Here is a 19,117-nt window from a genome sequence, read left to right as displayed (position 1 = left end):
TATGGATAAAGGGACTAACTTTATACATCCATCTACTGGTAGAGTGTATAACATCAATTTCTACCTTACTTGTACATCCAGCTGGATAATCTATGTTCTCTGGTGCCCATGTAAACTTTTATATATTGGAGAAACAACTCGAGACATGAGAACTAGATTGAATCAACACAGGTATTCAATCAGAACGAAAAGACAAGACTTACCAGTTTCCAAACATTTTTTGGATCTGGGGCATAGGGAAAGTGATCTAAAGTTCAAAATTCTGGATCACATTCCACCCCTTAAAAGGGGAGGTGATCGTACCACATTGCTTAAAAAACGTGAACTTATGTGGATCCACAGGCTTGACACATTGCAACCTAAAGGGTTAAATGCGGAATTTGTAATTACAACTAAAATGTACAAATGAATTTTGCAGGGAAGTGGTTTGTCCGAAAACTCATCTAGATGTTTTTTTCTTGTTTTGCTCTGTATTTGTTGTTACTTATATCCTTTCTCTTTTCTTCTTTTTGTAGATTTCTTTTTGGGAACGGCGAGGAAGGCTGCCCACCACTGCTCTGAATGAGTGCTGTTTTTTTGTTCTCCACATGTTGCCCGGATTTATGACTGTCTAGTTATCTAAGATCATGTTCACACTGTGATGTGCAATGCGTTATAGCAGTATTTACCTGGGGCTTTGGGTTAGATGTGGGAAAAGTTTGCACAGGGGTTTGGGTGACTATCTGGGCGTCCCGTGGTCCACATTGTGGGTCCCGGTTTGACCCCCAGGTTTTTTGACTGGAGAGCGATTCCGCTTTGCGGGAATGCTCTCCACTCCACCGGATAACCCTGCTTCATTGGAATGAGTTCCTATCCCTTTTAGTCTATTAGACCCATTTTCCAGCTCCTTTCCTATGTGTTCCAACGTAGCCAGTGTTCACATGTGATTTTGTCAACAGTGGCGTTTTCCTTGGTTCGCAAGACCACAGCGTACTGAACATTTATTGACTCCATGACCAGTGTGAAGTTACACCAGAGGCTGCAGAAGTTTCTGCGGCTGGACATCTAGTACGTACCTGACAGTAGTGACACGGGGCTTGTTGTTATGTTTTTCTTACAATGACGTAAGCCAGTTGACACCCACTGACCCGCGCATGCGGGTTGATGTTGTTTACAAACTATTCACAACGAGGGCGTACAAGCATGGAGACAAGTACAGCCTACCTTTTTCTTCTCTGAGCAGTGGTGAGTGGAAGCTAACCCCGCCGATTTATTATATGTAACATATTTTAACATTTGTATCACCTTGTATACACAACACTGGATGAATTGTACTGTATACATACTTTGTAATTACACATTGTTCCTGATTGGAACCCGATGTAATATTTTTTTCACTACACTTGTGTATTTGAGTCACATGATCACACTGTGATTACTCACCTGTTTTGTATTTCACTAAGTATATAAAAGGATATGAGTCACTGATTTTTTATGCTTGAGAAAGGTCTCGTGATGAGACAGAAACGTTGCTAATTTTTGTTATTTGCTACACCAAATAAACCACCAGTTGTTTTCACTATTTTGGAAGTGCTGCAATTTCTTACGATTATTTGAAGAGGAGACGTGGATCCAGTCTCCGTTGCTGGCACTCCGAGCACTTATTCCTGAGAGTGCACTCCGTTCTGTCGGTTAGATAGATAGATAGATAGGAGATAGATAGATAGATAGATAGATAGATGAAAAAGACTGCTTGAAAAAGACATGCTTGAAAAAGACGACGGTAGGTCGTCGAAACGTCGCACTTTTGACTTGTTTGCTGTGCTGCACTATTATGGAATAAATACTTTTGAATTTTCAACTTATCTGGAGTGCTGTGGGCGATCCTTTTTGCATATATTTTGGAAGTCTTGGTCAAGACCACCTGCTGGCACCCTCCTACAACAAGTTGTGCTGCTCTAGCTATATCTATACTAGATAGATAGATAGATAGATAGATAGATAGATAGATAGATAGGAGATAGATAGGAGATAGGAGATGGATAGATAGATAGATAGATAGATAGATAGATAGATAGATAGATAGATAGATAGATAGATAGGAGATAGATAGATAGATAGATAGATAGGAGATAGATAGATAGATAGATAGATAGATAGATAGATAGATAGATAGATAGATAATAGATAGATAGATATGAGATAGATAGATAGATATGAGATAGATAGATAGATAGATAGATAGATAGATAGATAGATAGATAGGAGATAGATACAAATGTAACAATCTTTTCTAGTTGACATTTAACTTTCTATAGACCGTGATGCAGCAATCTCAACCTTGACAGTTTAATTGTATGTAATGTGTTAAATCTCTATTTAAAGGGGTTGTCCCAGCAACTAAGAAGTTCTTTGTATGCTCGCTTCACAGATCCTCTTCTTATGGGGGTTGGGATTATTTTGTGAATAAAACCAAGCCAGTGAGCCGGCACCATAGCCCAACCCTTTGCAAGTGGGTAAGAAGTAACAGGCTGCGACTATATACTCACCAGGAAGCAAAACTTTTTATTTATTGGAATGGCCCCTTTAAAGTTTCCTTCATTGTGATCTGTATCATGTTTGCTATATTTGTAGATAGATAGATTAAAGAATAATTTGTTCATGGAGACCTGTGATTACAGCAGCCTTGGCATAATGGCTTCAAATAGTCCTATAAATTAGCATATAAAAGTAAATAGGGTTATGTAATTACTTTTCTGTAATCTTTTATGGTTTCCTTCTGCACAGTCTACTGTACATTCAGTAATGGACCACCAGTTCCTGTATTCACTCTAGTCAGGAATTCAGCCAACTCTTTCTACTGCCTACAATGTGGTAAGGGTTATAGTTAACAAAGTGTAGTAGGATTGATATAGAGTTGGCTAAAATCCTGGCTAGAGTGTCCTGTACAGATGACCAGGAAGTTTAATATAGGATTACACCAGACGGGTTTTATTTATTAGGTAATAGAGATGAGCGCAACTCGATTATGCTCAAGTCTGATCTTTCTGGATTTTTTATTACTGGTGGCCAGGGGCATAGCTAGGATTCACGGGGCCCCACAGCCAAAAATTTTAAGGGGCCCCCCTCCCCTAAGCACAACACAAAGCATTGCGTACGCACTAATAACCACTGACCTCTGGGCTCTGCTCATTTTCCTTTCCTACTTGATTGCCAGCTGAAGAACAGAGGTCAAGGGTTATCAGTGCAGTGAAGCAGAGATCTCTGTCTTCTGCTTGTCAACCCTTTTTTTGTGTTGCAGCATGTAAGTAAACATTGGGTCACTTACACATTGCAGTACATAAGCGGTTAAGCAGAAGGACACACGCTCTTTGCTTCTCCCCCCGACCTCCCTCCTGCACGGGCCCCATAGCCTACCCTGCCTCTATGGTAGCTTCGCCAATGCTGATGGCTAAAGAAGTTGTATGCAGCCTTAAGGCTGCCTGGAAAAAATGGATACTGTATATCCATAGACTGTATCCATGTTAACCCAGACTCTCTAGGGCTGCATAAACTTCTTCAGCCACCGGTAATCAAATCCTGAACGATCAGAAACGAGCCTGAGATTTGCGCTCATCTCCATTAGACAGTTAAAAATAAGATTCATTTTCAGACAACCCCATGAAGCCAAGGCTGCTGTAATCACAGGACTCTATTAACTCTATCAACGTAATCTAATTGAATTCATCTATCTACAGATATATACTTTAACAATTTATTTACCATGCTACAGATCATGATGCGGCAAACCTGTTTGCTATTTCTGTAGGTAGAAAAACATGAACTAATTTGATCATTGAAAACAGTCCTGTGATTACAGCAGCCTTGGCAATGGTCCAAGCAACGGGTAGGAGTATACGGAAAAAAGGCAAGTGTAGTGAGAACTAGTAGGTGTGTAAATTAAGTTACTACGGTCTGGGCTGCAGCTCCATCGTTTGTAAATATGGTGCTCACCCGAGACTTCAGGGGTCCTATACTAGATATATTAGTGTAGGCATATCCGTCAATCTTATTGATGCCCTACAAGGCGACTCTTCATTACAACCATGACTCCTTCCCGCTATTTACACCTCGTATCGGATGTATTTTCTGACCTGTAATTATTACATTCCTGCGAATCTGTCTACACGTCTAATTACAGAGATCTTCCGTTTCCTTGATTTTCCCTATAACCCGCGCGGTACTGTATGTGTATAATTAAGACGTCCCTCCTCGCGCATACGCCTTATTTATAGCATTAACAGTATTACATGTATTTGCGGAGTTCCGACTTCTCTGGGCTATATTTACACTGTACCTGTAATCTGGGTTAATCTTGACTAGGACACCGCCATCATCTTCTCTGTGTATTTACACTACTGCTGTAATCGGTGTTAAACCGGTAATTACACACAGTCCACCTTTCCGTCTCGTTCCTTCATACTGGGGATGCATTGCTGTTTCCTGTATGGAATTAAAGGGGTTGTCCAGCGGGAAAAAAATTCTTTTATATCAACTGGTTTCAGAAAGTTATATTCAAGTTAGATTTGTAATTTACATCTATTCAAAAATCTCCAGTCTTCCCATACTTATCTGCTGCTGTATGTCCTGCAGGAAGTGGTGAATTCTTTTCAGACACTGTGCTCTCTGCTGCCACCTCTGTCCATATCAGGAACTTTCCAGAGCAGGAGAGGTTTTCTATGGGGATTTACTGCCGCTCTGGACAGAGGTGGCAGCAGTCAGACTAGATAGAATAAACCACTTCCTGCAGGACATACAGCAGCTGATAAGTATGGGAAGACTTGACATTTTTAAATAGAAGTAAATTACAAATTTATATAACGTTCTCAAACCAGTTGATTTATTACTTTTTTTTTTTTTTATTTCCATGTAATCTTTTCGAGCTGGTAGTCACTTAGCTCTAATAACTAGTACCCTGTACACTGTATAGGCTATCTTTATATACATACTAGCCAATTTTTTTAACAACAGGAAGCATCTGAAAAAGTGGGGCACGCATTTCCCTATGCCACACCCATTTGTATATGACTATATATATATATATGTTTAAATAAAATATATAAATATAAATATATATTTTTTATAACTGGATAACCCCTTTAAACCCATACAAAATCCCCAACCCCTAAACAAATACAGGATCTCCTAAATAAGCAGACCCCAAAGCAAACTCACTAGATAGATATTAAACTCAGATGAGACCTACCAAATAAATACAGACCCCAGGCCCCTTAAATTAATACACACTGCATTCTAGACACCCGAAAAACACGCAGACTAGAACCAATAAATAGGAACTCCCTACACAAGACCTACTAAATTAGCAATGGCTCCAGACCAGATCCCCCTTAGCAATAGGGCATGTCACTAATCTGATTGGACAGTGGATACTTTCAAGGAGAATGGTACCGCCCACTTGTCAATTTAATGATACATTTCCCAAAGGTATAACAGAGGAAAAGCATAATGCAGTGTCATAGGAAAAGAAGCTCTGGAATTATTTCAAGGGAAATAAACCACTTATTAAACCAGATATCAGGGGAGTGGACGGGGATTTTTTTAAAACATTTTCGGATTATAGTATAGGCACATTAATATTGAGTACCTGCACTCTTGTGTGTGCGTGAAGCCCAGGCCTATTGTCATCCATATTGAAAAATGAATTTGCATTCGTTCTGCTCATTCACCTCTGTAATTAGAATTTATTGTCCTAATCTAGTCGGCCCTAATAAGGTCTGGGCATTTGGGATTGATAACTTAGTGAGAAGTAAAAGGTTGATACAGATTGTGGAAGAGGCTCTGTGATAACAAACACCCTGAGAGAAGCCGCATCGGAATCTGGCATCTACACAAACTCACACTTCTCTATGGGAACGGAGAAAGGGGAATTTAATAAGGAGTAAAGGAGCAGGAAACGTGACACATATGGTCTCCGGTGTAACTGTCATCCATTAACAACATTTAGAAAAAATTTCAAGAAAAATTGATCCTTTGAAATGCAAAATTTAGAAAAAATAAATTACTATAAATATATAAGAAGTATATATTACATATGCAGTGGCTTAGCTACCATAAAGGATGACCATGCCACTGCTATGGGGTCCGTATAATAAAAGGGACTGACAGAGCAAGAAGCCATCGGCTACCTTCCCTCCTAGTTTCTCCAGAGGCAGCATTGTACCTCCAGACCTCCAGCCACAAGAGCTCCCCCCCTTACCCATAATCACCTGGCTTGTGCAGTCCTGTAACCCCCCCCCCCCGGCATACACACACATACTCACCTGTGTATGTGGGCCACAGGACTGTGCCAGACCAGGTATGTGTGTCTTTGGGCCCTCCGAAGGTGCAAGCGGTTTGGGGGGGGGGGGCAGATTGTGGATACAGAGTCGCTTTAGTGCAGGGGTCCCCAAACTTTTCGCACAGGGGGCCAGTTCACTGTCCCTAAGTCAGAGGGCCGGACTATAAAAAAAACTATAATCAAATCCCGATGCAAAAAGCCACAACCCCCCACCCCAAAAATAGTAAAGGCATTAATCATTCTTTCCCTCCTTACCCAGCCCCCACTCAACCCCTCACTCCCCCCTCAACCAGCCCCCTTACTTCCCTTTAAACCTCCAACCAGCCCCCCCTCACTTCACCTTCACCCCCTCAACCAGCCCCCTTACCCCCTTCCCACTTTTAACTCCCCCCTCACTCCCCCTCCCCACGCTCTATCAGCCCCCCCCCCCCCCCCCCTCACTTCACCTTCATCCCCTCAACCAGCACTTCTGGCCCCCCTCCAGGAATATTCACCACACCAGGTGCTATCTGTTCTGCTTGGAGGAGGCAGCTCTGTCAGGATGACAGTGAGGCAAGCTGAGCTCATTCTTGTCCCGCTGCGGAAGGCCGAGACAAGTGACGTCACGCAGCCGGACGTGCATGAGCAACGTAACTGTCACTTGCACTCGGCCTGTGGGAGGATACCTGCTGTCGGTGCTGGAGCGGTATCAATTCGCTCCTCTCACTGACCACCAATGAAAGAGGTGCCCCTTCCGGAAGTGCGGTGGGGCCGGATAAAAAGCTCCGTGCGGCCCGCATGCCTTAGTTTGGGGACCCCTGCTTTAGTGTTTGGAGTTCCCATCTCCCCCATCTCAGTCTGCTCCAGCTCAGGCTACATTGTAACTTGAGCCTTTATCTTTATCTTCTTCTTTTAAAGCCAAAATTCCATAAAACAACACAAAGTGGAGATGTCCTCGGAGCTCGAGCATTCGATAGCAAAGACCTATCAGGTTCCTTCTTTGGTTACTGTATCGTTCCCTGCCAGGACTGTAAGACACTCATTCTTGGTAGAAAAAAAGGGTTAATGCTCGGAATCTCTTCGCTCATTGACGTTATTCCTATCCTCGGTTGGGTGTTTCTCTTTATGCTCAACTTCTACTATGCAAAGTTTGCAAATAGAGGAATGTTTAGCATAAATCAATTCAGATTCTAGTGAAGAGTTAGAGGAGGCCAGCTGCTCATCTGCTGCATAAAACATGGAATTCAGAAGACATTTCAGTCTAAACAGTATAATTGCTTGCGATCAAGTCGGTAATCTGCAGCAAAACATCTCTTCTTACTGTATACCTCTTGCATCACAGATTCTGAGAATTCATATATTTTTTTTTTATTATTGAGGGTTATATTATATATTATTATTATTGAAGGTTTCCTTTTTACTCTACAAGCAGGGATAGGAGACCTTCGGCCCACCAGTTGTTGCAAAACTACAATTTCCATCATGCCTGGAGAGCCAAAGGCTATGCAAGCCCAAGGGAAATTGTATTTTTACAACAACTGGATGTTCCTCATCTCAGCCTTCTGCCCTACGACGTCCCTTAGGTTGGACTGTATTGACTGGAAAATGGTAAAGCACCAATGCTCAATATATACTATATACCAATGTAAACATATATTTCAGCATTGCTATTTACTTTACAGGGAACTTGTCACCACCCCCAACCTGACTGTTTGGGAAAATATTTGTATTCTCTATGACATAACAATTCTGGATCATCTTCTCTTACAGCTCTGGGATGTGCCGTTCCTCTGTTCTTCTTACTAGTCCTGTGATTACAGCAGCCTTAACATAGGTTCAGGCAATGGGAAGTTGTATACTAACCAGTAAGGCTGTTCGACCCAAGATTGGTGATTATTTTTTGTCTTAGCGGTCGCCTAGGCATTACTCCGGCGTAGCCAGACTCCTACTCCTCACTGATGAGGGGCAGCACCCGAAACAACTGTCTTATTCTTAGACTTGTAATAGAGTAGAATACTGACGGGAAGGACCACATAATATGGTGGCTTTGGTGGTCTCCTGACTGGGTCCATCCCTGTATTACCTCCTTCACTGGAAGGATATCTTCTTGTTTCGTATTTTGAGACTCTTAAATAAGGCTCCGCTGACTCTTTTGCATATTTGTATTTCCCAGAGGGGCAATGCACCTTGGGTTTCGCAGCGCTCTAACTAGCAGCTGACAGTGTTTTCTTTAGTTGGTTTTTCTGAGATCAGTAATTGTTTTGCTGAACCAGTGAGGTTGGGAAAGACAAGTATTTAATGTAAACTAATAGACTTGTAGAACTAGTGACCAGCGTCTGGGTTACAGCTCCACGTTGTCTGTAACATGGCAGATACTGGATTGAATTATGAAGGAAGGCCCTGGAATAGGTCATGAATAAGAATTTTTGGAAAGAAAAGCGAAGCAAAGCAGCTCTTACACTACCTTTCTTTGGAGTCCATGTCTCAACCCTACTAGGAGTCTGAATACATGACTGTTAGTAGTCTCTATGCCTGTCAATCATTCCAGCAGAGCGCGCTCACCGGCAGAGAGCCGTGACTAGTCACAGACGGCTCCCCACCTAGATAATAGTAGCCACCCCTCTCCTGGCCTCCCAGCAGTAAAACACTTTTTCCACTGGTATAAAGTTACCGCGGTAGACGCTGCTCGTATGCTAGGAGCCATATCAGTACAATCATGCTGATTGGTTCCCTATAAAGTTTGCTATATCTGTAGATGTAGAAGTATATGCATCTGTCAGAATCAACGTACGTAACCCCATTGTGTTACATGCCCGTCTATCCCTAAGGACGTTATCTAAGCGTATCCTACGTTGTACATGAGATACTCCTGATGGTGGAGATAGACTTTCCCAGAGGATACGTCACGTCGCTACCTCCTGAGATAGACTAAGTATGTGACAGCTGGTGCAGGCAGACCAGATGGCAAATGTGTTCAACCCGCATTGACAAACTGACAGTATAGACAAATATACACTCACTCAAAGTAACGGGTGTAGGTGATAGATGCTGCTGCTGGTCACATGGTGCAGTTCACACCAAGTGGGTAACTTGATGCAGGAATGGTAACAGGTGCAAGGGTGCAGGTTCAGGACAGGACCACGCAGGTATACTAGGAGCCACTGGAAGTACAGTATCAAGCAGCAGGAAAAACAGTACATAAGAACACCATAGCGGGAATGCAGAAACCAGGTTAGACAGGGCAGGAAAACTGTACAAGAACAGAAGAACCAGGACAGGGAATACAGGAACACAGGAACACGTTTGAAGAGCAAATGCAGAAACACCTTTGCAGGACCAAAGGACCTCGACACTCAGACAGGGCACATGTGCGAGAAGCTTCCTTACATACCCAGGCCACAGATGTGGAATAATTAAGGCACTAAGCCTTAATTATCTAAATTTATCTGAGTCTTGACTTGATGTTTTCAGGAGCTTTGATCTTCTATAATGGTTCCGCAATGATATCTCAGTTTACACTTGTTTCCCTGATGAACCCGTAATATAAGATAGGAGAAACATGTTGGATCTGTATATTATTTTTATATAGGGTGTTTTTGTGTTCACTGATTTGTCACCTATTTTTAAATTTTATCCTGCACTTAGTGGCTCAGAAGGGACCGACATCATGGTTGGGACCACCCTATTAAGGAGGTAGGTCCCACAAAAGGCAGGGAGAGTTTTCTATGTGATATAGCTGTGAGAGAGCACTTGTACCCTGACCCTTTTTTTTCGAGTCTCCATCTATCAGTATACTGTACATTCGCTGAGGCAGTGGTTGTTTGCACAAGTTAGGCACAATTATATTTGGTTGTCATTAGTCTTTTAAATGAGGAATAAAAGTTATGTTTTATTGCCTTAGGCTGTTATTTGGTGGTCAGTGATATTCTTGATATTTTTTTGACAACCCCGGGCAGTTGATATTGGAGGTAAGCATATACCTGAGAGATTTTCTATCCATAGTGGACTGTCGTATATCTGTAGATGAATAGAATGTCTGGAAAATAGTACTTTATAGTTAAAATTGCCCTTTGATTCCAGCAGCCTCTGCATAGATTCCAACAATGAAAAGTAGTTTACTAACATTGGAGTATTGGAATAATGGAAGAAATCATGACCGGTGTCTGGGCTGCAGCTTTAATTACATCGTATTTATGCAATATTAAAGGGGTACTCCAGCAAAAAATATTTTTTTTTCAAATCAACGGGTTTCAAAAGCTTTTATAGAATTGTAATTTACTTCTATTTAAAAATCTCATGTCTTTCCTGTCCTGCAGGAAATGTTGTTTTCTTTCCATTTGTACACAGTGCTCTCTGCTGCCACCTCTGTCCATGTCAGGAACTGTCCAGAGCAGGAGATATTTTGTATTGAAATTTGCTTCTGCTCTGGACAGTTCCTGACATGGACAGAGGTGTCAGACTGGAAAGAATACACCACATAAAGCAGCTTATAAGTATAGGAAGATTTTGAAATTTTTAAATAGAAGTAAAATACAAATCTATATAACTTTCTGAAACCAGTTGATTTAAAAGCAAAAGATTTCGCTGGACAACCCCTTTAAGAAAGAAGATCCTGCAGCACAAATGGCAGAGAACTGACATGCCCTGAATATTCAAATGTAGGCGCTCTGAGAAGTTTTACTTTTTTTACTAGAGGTACAGTATGCTTCATAGATGAGAATAGCAGAGAGATTTGAATTTGTCAGAAACAATTATGATGATCCATGTCATCTATTGGATCTCGTAGTCACATTGCTGGAAAGTACCTTTGTATATAGCGGTAAGAGGGAAGATTCCTCCGAGCCTGGCGAATATTAATCATATGAACAGATGTAACAAACAATCTAGGAGAAGTTTCTGAACCAAATGATGGATTGCAGCGACAAACACACCAGGACTTTTCTGACACTTCTATTCCTGTCTTCATACGACATGATATGTAAAATCCAGAACTGCATTTATTATTTGCTGCCGACAGGGAAATAAGATGTCAAAAACATCTCTTAGGAGGGATTACTGAGCGCTGCGACCTTCAAAGAGCGCCGTGATTTGTCTGTTTGTTTAACATGATAGAAATCGCATGTCTACATGATCGTCTGAAAAATAAATAAATAAATAATTTAAAAAAAATATATAATATTTTATTTTTTTTAAATTAATTTGATTTTCTAATGACACATTTATTTGATGTAAAATGATGGCGCTAACGACGACAGTCGTAATAGCAATTATCATTGTTATTCTTCCGCGGTTATTAAATTAATTTTTAAGAATCTCTATTTAACAATTTAATTGAATTATTTAATTGAATTATCTCTATTGTGACTCCAAAAAAATAAATATTTTTTTAATTTATTAAAAATAAAAAAAAATATATAATTATTTAGGTTCTTTGCTCAGTACTGAAGTGAAAAAGGGAGGGGCGGTTTCTTTATTTTAATGGTTCCCCTATTGCCTATTGCATGGGTTGCAAACAATAATAATAATAATAATAATTATTATTGTTATTATTATTGTTATTGTTATTATTATTGTTGTTATTATTATTATTATTATTATTATTATTATTATTGTTATTATTATTATTATTATTATTATTATTATTATTATTTCTTTTAGATCAACTGGTGTCAGGAAGTTATATAGATTTGTAATTTGCTTCTATTTTAAAATCTCCAGTCTTGCAGTACTTATCAGCTGCTGTATGTCTTGCAGGAAGTGGTATATTCATTCCAGTCTGACACAGTGCTCTCTGTTCCATGTCAGGAACTGTCCAGAGCAGTAGCAAATCCCCATAGAAAACCTCTCCTGCTCTGGACAGTTCCTGATATCGAAAGAGGTGGTACTAGAGAGCGCTGTGTCAGACTGGAAAGAATACACCACTCCCTGCAGGACATACAGCAGCTGATAAGTATTAGAAGACTTGAGACTTTTAAATAGAAGTTAATTATAACTTTCTGATACTAGATGAATTTAAACTGTCAGCGTACCCCTTTAAGCCATTGAGAATCAAATCTTTGCCGCCTTAAAGGAAATGTGTTATCAGAAAATAAACTATTGTTTTAACATAAGTTTTTATGTTGACCAGAACCACTGAGCTGAGACTTCCTGGTCTGTCTGTGATGATAAGGAAGAGGCTGCAGGAAAGTGAGGAGTGAGTGTAAGAATACACCACTTCCTGCAGGACATACAGCAGATGATAAGTACTGCAAGACTTGAGATTTTTTTTTTTTAAATAGAAGTAACTTACAAATCGCTGCCACTTTGTTACACCAGTTAATTTTTTTTTGCTGGAGTACCCCTTTAATGTATTACTTAATATTTCAGTAACCATCAAGCGTGCTGTGCCTCTATGTGAATAAAGTAATAAACCCCTAAGTGCCTTGCGCCCTCATCGTCAGCGTCATATACATATAACGCCAAGTCTTTGGTGCCATTAAATGTAATTATGTGATGTAATTATTAAGGCTGACACTGCAACATATAATGGAAAACTAATTTAATAAATGGGCTTTTAATGACATTAAATGGACGTTCCCGGCTCCTCTGTCTACATGCTGCACTAATTGACTGATGTCACCATTCCAGATGTCATCCAGTCATCCTGGTTACGACTGGGTCCTAATGTTATAATGCAGAAATAGAGACAGCGCTCCATAGCGTAGATCACACACAATAATAATAAGCTTCGTGTCTATGGGAAACTCTCACCTGGGTGGTTTGTGCTGAGAATGAGACACTCCACTCCACACCGTGTGAATGAGAGACTGCCGCCACAGCTCTTCTCTTAGGGGCCTATTCCACGGAGCGATAATCGGCCGAATCAGCCCAATTCGGCCGATTATCGCTCTATGGAATAGAGAGAACGATCAGCCGATGATCGTGTCATCGGCTGATCATTCATTTAGGTCAGACCTAAAATCATCGTTCGCCACCAGCGCATCACTATGGTGGAATAGCGGTGCGCGGCGGCGACCGACAATTTAAGCAGCACCATACATTGCCTGTCCGGGCTGCAGGTCTTCTCCTCTCCCGGGGTCCTGCGTGCAGCAGCTTCAGAGCGGGGCTGTCTGAACTGACAGACCGCTCAGCCAATCATTGGCTGTGACCACCGCGGCCAGTGATTGGCTGAGCGGTCTGTCAGTTCTGACAGCCCCGCTCCGAAACTGCTGCGCGCGGGACCCCGCGAGAGGAGAAAACCTGCAGCCCAGACAGGTAATGTATGGTGCAAGGGCTGCAAGGACATCGGTAACGCTTAACGATCATCGGGGCCGTGGAATAGGCCCAGTAAACGAGCGCCGATCTAGCAGATCGGCGCTCGTTTACATCGTTGATCGGGCCCCCATCAGCCCGTGGAATAGGGCCCTTAGGTTACATCAGACGCTGGTCCGAAACACCAAAATAGATAAGTTTAAGAAGTTTATTTCAAAGACACGACGCCTTTCAAAGTCGTACTGCCTTCTTTTTCAGGGTATGACAGTACGGCTTCGGAAAACTTTGACAAGGGGGCATCCTCTACTTTTAGGTTTCACCACCAGCACAGACACGGATTCTTTACTGTAAGAGCAGTGATATTATAGAACTCTCTGCCACATGATGCTGTCATGGCTGATTCATTAAATACGTTCAATGGAGGCCTGTATGCTTTTCTTGAAAAATATAAAAAATTATGGGCATTAGATTTCTGGTGATACGATCCAGATTATTCTGGTTGCCATTGGAGTCGGGAAGGAATTTTCTCCCTGCGATGGGGAAATTGACATCTGCCTCATAAGGGTTTTTGCCTTCCTCTGGATCAACACACTCTCTAGGTTGAACCTGGTTACTATGTTTTTAAACTTGTCCATTGGCCTTTTTGGTGTTCAGGAGTGGAGATGTGGAGTGGAGGTGTGGTGTCTAATGTTATAATCTGCAAAAATATTGCAGAGACACCATCATGTGTTTCTCAACGTCAGTGAGCTAGCCAGACCCACTACCGGGAAGGAACAGCAAAGCCAAGGGGGTCTCCAGTGATGGAAAGCACCTGCCAACAAGCCCCAGTAAAAAAGGACTTGGGAAATAACCAAGCAAGGTATCCATCCACTGACAGCTGTTTCGGGGTATTTGCCCTTCATCTGTGTAGAGTAGAATTTTAGCTAGTGAGAGCAAAGCCTAGTAAGTGCATTCACAATGATAGTTGGCCTCAGGAAAATCAACCAAAACAATGCAGAGACACCATCACATGTTTCTTAATGTCAACAAGCTAGCCAGACCAGAAGGTCTTACTAGCTCTCCGACATCGAGAAATATGTAATGGTGTCTCCACAGTAATGATATACTATAGGGAGGAGAACCTAGGAGGTTAAGGGATAGAAGTATATGGCAAACATCGGAATATTGTGCTGCTATATGTGTTCTCTTCTTCTCCCAGCTGGATGGGCAGTTTCTCTTCCTCCTCCATGGAGGTCCAGGAGGAGATCTGAGAGTCTCCTAAACTAAATGTTTTTTTATTGCCGAGTATTTGGAGCAACAAGAAGTGGGCCTCATCCTTCCCAACATTTTTTGGTCACACTGTTGGGCATGTAGCTTTGTCTGTGCCACCCTGATTTGATGGTCAGTCTATGGGCATTTAATCTATAGCAGCTCAGTCTGTGAGGTTTTCTAGTTTCTCCAGATATGGGGCCAGTCTGTAGTCTTACTGATACATCTTCAGTCTCTGGAATGTTCTCATTTCCTTCTTCCATTTTGTAATGTACCACTCTTGTCTCCTGGTTATTGTATTGTTCATTCCATCTTTAGTGAGGTGGTGTGGGGTGATATTTTGGTTGGGTTGGGTTTGGATGAATTGGTTTTGAGGACCTACTTTGCCTTGATCCTCTTGGTGTAGCCAAGTTTTATTGTGATTGTGATATTACCTGCTACTGTGTAGGTGGCCCCAGAATGACAGCGCCCTCTTCTGGATTGCTATGCACAGGGGAATCTGCAAGAGCTGTGTCAGGTGATGCCGTCTATCATAAAATACAGAAGTTTACATATCCCCTTGTTTCATTCACTTCTATCTAGTTGTTAGCAATTCTTTATATTCATTCCTAGAAGCAGGGACTCCTGTCCCTGACAGCTGTCCCTGCTCCTGTACATACTTTGCATGGGGAATCACAGGTGTGTTTTAGTCGAAGTAGGCATGATCTTCAACTTTAAAAAAAAATAAAAAAATTGTACTATATTAACACAGATCTGTTCATTTATAGGTATAGATGTCATTTTCTGCCTTCACGCCAGCCCCGCCTTTCAATAAATTTGGCGCAATCAACTCCACAAGTTTTTTAGACTGATATATAAAAACTCTGTAAATACATGTGGAACAGTGACTTAAAGGGCTAATCCCACCTGATAAAGATGGCTTCCTGAACCCCTCCAGCTTGTTTGCAACCCAACAGAGGTGTACGGGAAACCAAAAAAAGCTGAAGAGCGTGGGTTATGCAGTTTAACTATTGACTTTAATGGAAGTTGTGCCAACAGTGCTGTTTACATAGCTTTAAGAATTACATAAGCTCTGTAGATCTCAGGGCTACACTGTTTGCACAACTCCCATTAAAGACTTATGCACTTTGGCTGTTTTTGGCTTCTCAACCACCACCTTAAACCGGCTAGAGGGGTTGGGAAGCCATTTTTATGAGATTGGAATACTCCTTTAAATTGTACCTAAGCCTAGAGCAAAAAACACACAGAAAAATATCAAATGTTTTTATCTATCGGAGTCCAAATGTTCAGACCACGACCAATCAGTAGAACGAGCCTGAAGTTTTTCTGAATGGCCCAATATACCTAAATTATGCAGCTCTCTTGGCTGAAATCCATAGAAATTTTTGATATTAAGGAAAACAAAAATTTTCAACACTGACATTTTTTTTTTTGCTGAATTTCTACATCAAGAAATTTTGCATGGTCACGCATAGAAGTGGTAAAAGCCATTGGAAAGGTTTACATTCCGGCCGTGAACCCTTCGTTCTATTAGCATTTTAATGGCAGTTCCTTCAGCCGCCCTGCGCTTCTTGTAAGCGGAGATAAGCAGAGGCAATTATTTCATAATGAGTACATCTTAGAAAAGAGAGCCACGTCGTATACAAGAATTCGGTCTCCTAATTTATTTCATGTGGCTCTGTACATGCCTCCATCACTTCACACAGCTCAGACCTACGGGTAAATAATGTTCTTTAAAAAATAAAAAAAATAAAGTCAGCCGTCTCTCAAGTTAATCCCCTTTTTTCACAAACATCTTTGCCGCATTATAGGAGACTAAATCCTTGTGGCCATTAAACATTCTATTTTTGGCCGTTGCTATCTCTCTGCTACATAATTTTGTATAATCTTTTAAGGATATTGAGCAAGAGTCTGAGGGTGGCAGGACTTATGGTGTATAAATTCACACAGTATAATGACAAATTGAGAAGTGGGCCAGCATTAATCTAAGGATTATGAAAATGAAAAATATTATGTTCAAAAGAGTCCCTAGAAGAATTATTCCTTAGCCGATAACTTGAAATTACAGTCTCCCCCCCCCCCCCTTTTGCTTTAGAGGCATATTTAAATGTCATTAACTTAACAAAGATGTCTCTCTTTTTCACCTTGTTTTGACTCCTTAGAATATTTTAATTTTTAATCAGTTTGAAAAAAAATAAAAAACTGTTTTTGGATTGTTCCATAAAAAAATTATGGGAAATGTAGACACGTCATCCTATGTACTATGGAGCTTTCTCCGGTATGGCAAACCCATGAATGAATTCCTATTCAGTAGAAATCCTCATCTCTTGGCCATCGTGGAGAGTGGTTTTCAAGACGTGTCCTGTCCTACATTAAGAGCCGGTGAATCTCTTTGAATGTGTATTGTATAGTGTTTATCTGGTCAAATAAATAATAATAATAACAATAATTGGGGTCTGTGTAAAAAATGGCCACATCCCCACCATATGGGCGACCATTATAAAAAAAAAACAACAGTTAAATCACCTTGGGCCCGTTCCTGGCACCAGCGCGCCTCCTGTACAGTTCCCGGCACAGTGACGCACACGGCCTGCGTCAGAGAATGCCGAACCTCTCCCGGGCAGCCGAGTGTCTCATCGGAGAGGCTCAGAGACACTCGGCTGCCGGGAGAGCTTCGGAAGAATGAGAGAGGCGACGGAATTACCCAAAGCCTCTCTTATTCTCCCGAAGATCTCCCGGCAGCCGAGCGTCTCCGAGCCTCTCCGATGAGACACTCGGCTGCCCAGGAAAGGTTTGGGGATCTCCGTCTACGGCGCAGGCAGTGTACGTCACAATGCCTGCGCCAGGAATGGTACGGGAGGCACGCCGATGCCGGGAACAGACCCCAGGTAAGTTAAATGTTTGTTTGTTTTTTTATTTAGCTGCATTTAACCCCTGCCTGACCGCAGCAGGGCTGCAGCCAGGCAGGGGTTAACATTTTCCGGCGTATAAGGCTAAACCCTGACAATGTTCTTAAAAGTCAGGGGTCTTCTTACATGCCCAGTCTCCTTATACGCCGGAAAATATGGTAAATAAGAATAAATAAAGCCAGCCACTTTAATGCACAAACAGGGTCATCCCCATTCTCCGGTTGTGTGTGGTATTGCACTTCAGCTCCATGATGGAACTGAACTGCAAAAACTCATCCAAACTGAGGGCAGGAGTGATGGTTTCGGGAAGAAGGTAGACATGTTTTTGTAAGTCTTGATAACCTCTTTAGTCCTTACCATAGAAGAAAGCTATTTACCACTAGATTTCTCCCTTCCTTCCTTAGGGAAACCCAATCTCTAGTAACAGAGACAGCAACATAAGAAAGGAAAGTTGGGTCCTATGTATTGCTCTGTTCTGGAAAGAGAGAAAAAAACAACAACTGTGTAGCAATTTTTAAGCTCGGCTCTGTACTCCAGTAGATCTACATTGTCCCAGAAAGGTATATCAAGGCTTCCCTTTCATATGAAAAGCAGCAGTTTTTTAGTTGTTAATGTAGGGGTATCAAACTCGCGTCCCTTCAGCTGTTACAAAGCTACAATTCCGAACATGCCTGGACAGCCAAAGCTCCTCCTTTTAATCTGAAGGCTTGTCTTTAGCAGCAGTTTAGTGTAACTCCTTCCTGATAAGCTTTCATTGCTTACATAGCACCTTGCAAATCCAGTGCATCAGTAACCCCTCTCATGCCATCTATAGTAGTGTAATGTGTACAGTAAATCATATACCCAACTAATCCCTTCAAATGGTGATAATTTTGGGATTTCCTTAGTCTAAGTCCAACAAGTTATATATTTATAAAGTCACTGAGGGGCCTACACTAACAGGTTATATTGGATATATATTTATTGCCATTCCAGTCTCCAGGATATCCTTAAATGTGGAGAGACGCTAGGGAATTGGTTTGTGAACGCACCATCCCACGCCCAGTAAGTTCAATGCACAAGCCCTACTAATTAGCATAGGGCTCATGCACAGTACATGCTGGACATTGGACAGTTACCTCGCTCACCTGATCGGTACAATTTCTGTCTATGAAGTAGCGACACCTGTAGTATCAACAAAGTACTGCAATAAAGAACTTTTTATTAAAAAATGTCACAACTACAGACTAGGAGTTGTAGTTTTACAACAGCAAGAGGGACACATGCTGGTGGTACTGGCCCTATGAGGCGATCCAAATCTGAATGGCGTATTATCATCTACATATTTGTATAAAAATATGTGTCTGTAACTGTATGTTAGCGCCTACCAGAAAAGTTAACCAGCAGTGTATGTGTACTGTATCATAGTTGACCT

The 19,117-nt window shown here is 41.5% G+C and overlaps 1 protein-coding gene across 3 annotated transcripts in view; it reads left to right on the top strand.

The window, feature by feature from the left end:
- MDGA2 (MAM domain containing glycosylphosphatidylinositol anchor 2) overlaps positions 1–19,117 on the top strand; it is a 414,191-nt gene that overhangs the window by 153,441 nt on the left and 241,633 nt on the right. Inside the window, exon 1 of one of the 3 annotated variants that reach the window (XM_069949266.1) lies at positions 1,184–1,224. The exons of the other annotated variants lie outside the window; for them this stretch is intronic. The gene's annotated coding sequence lies outside the window, so the exon portion shown is untranslated. Of the gene's footprint in view, positions 1–1,183; positions 1,225–19,117 lie in introns of those variants that run through there. 3 annotated transcript variants of the gene reach the window in all.

Source organism: Dendropsophus ebraccatus, chromosome 13, assembly GCF_027789765.1.
Source record: "Dendropsophus ebraccatus isolate aDenEbr1 chromosome 13, aDenEbr1.pat, whole genome shotgun sequence".
NCBI lineage: Eukaryota > Metazoa > Chordata > Amphibia > Anura > Hylidae > Dendropsophus > Dendropsophus ebraccatus.
This window is presented reverse-complemented; position numbering and strand designations above follow the sequence as displayed.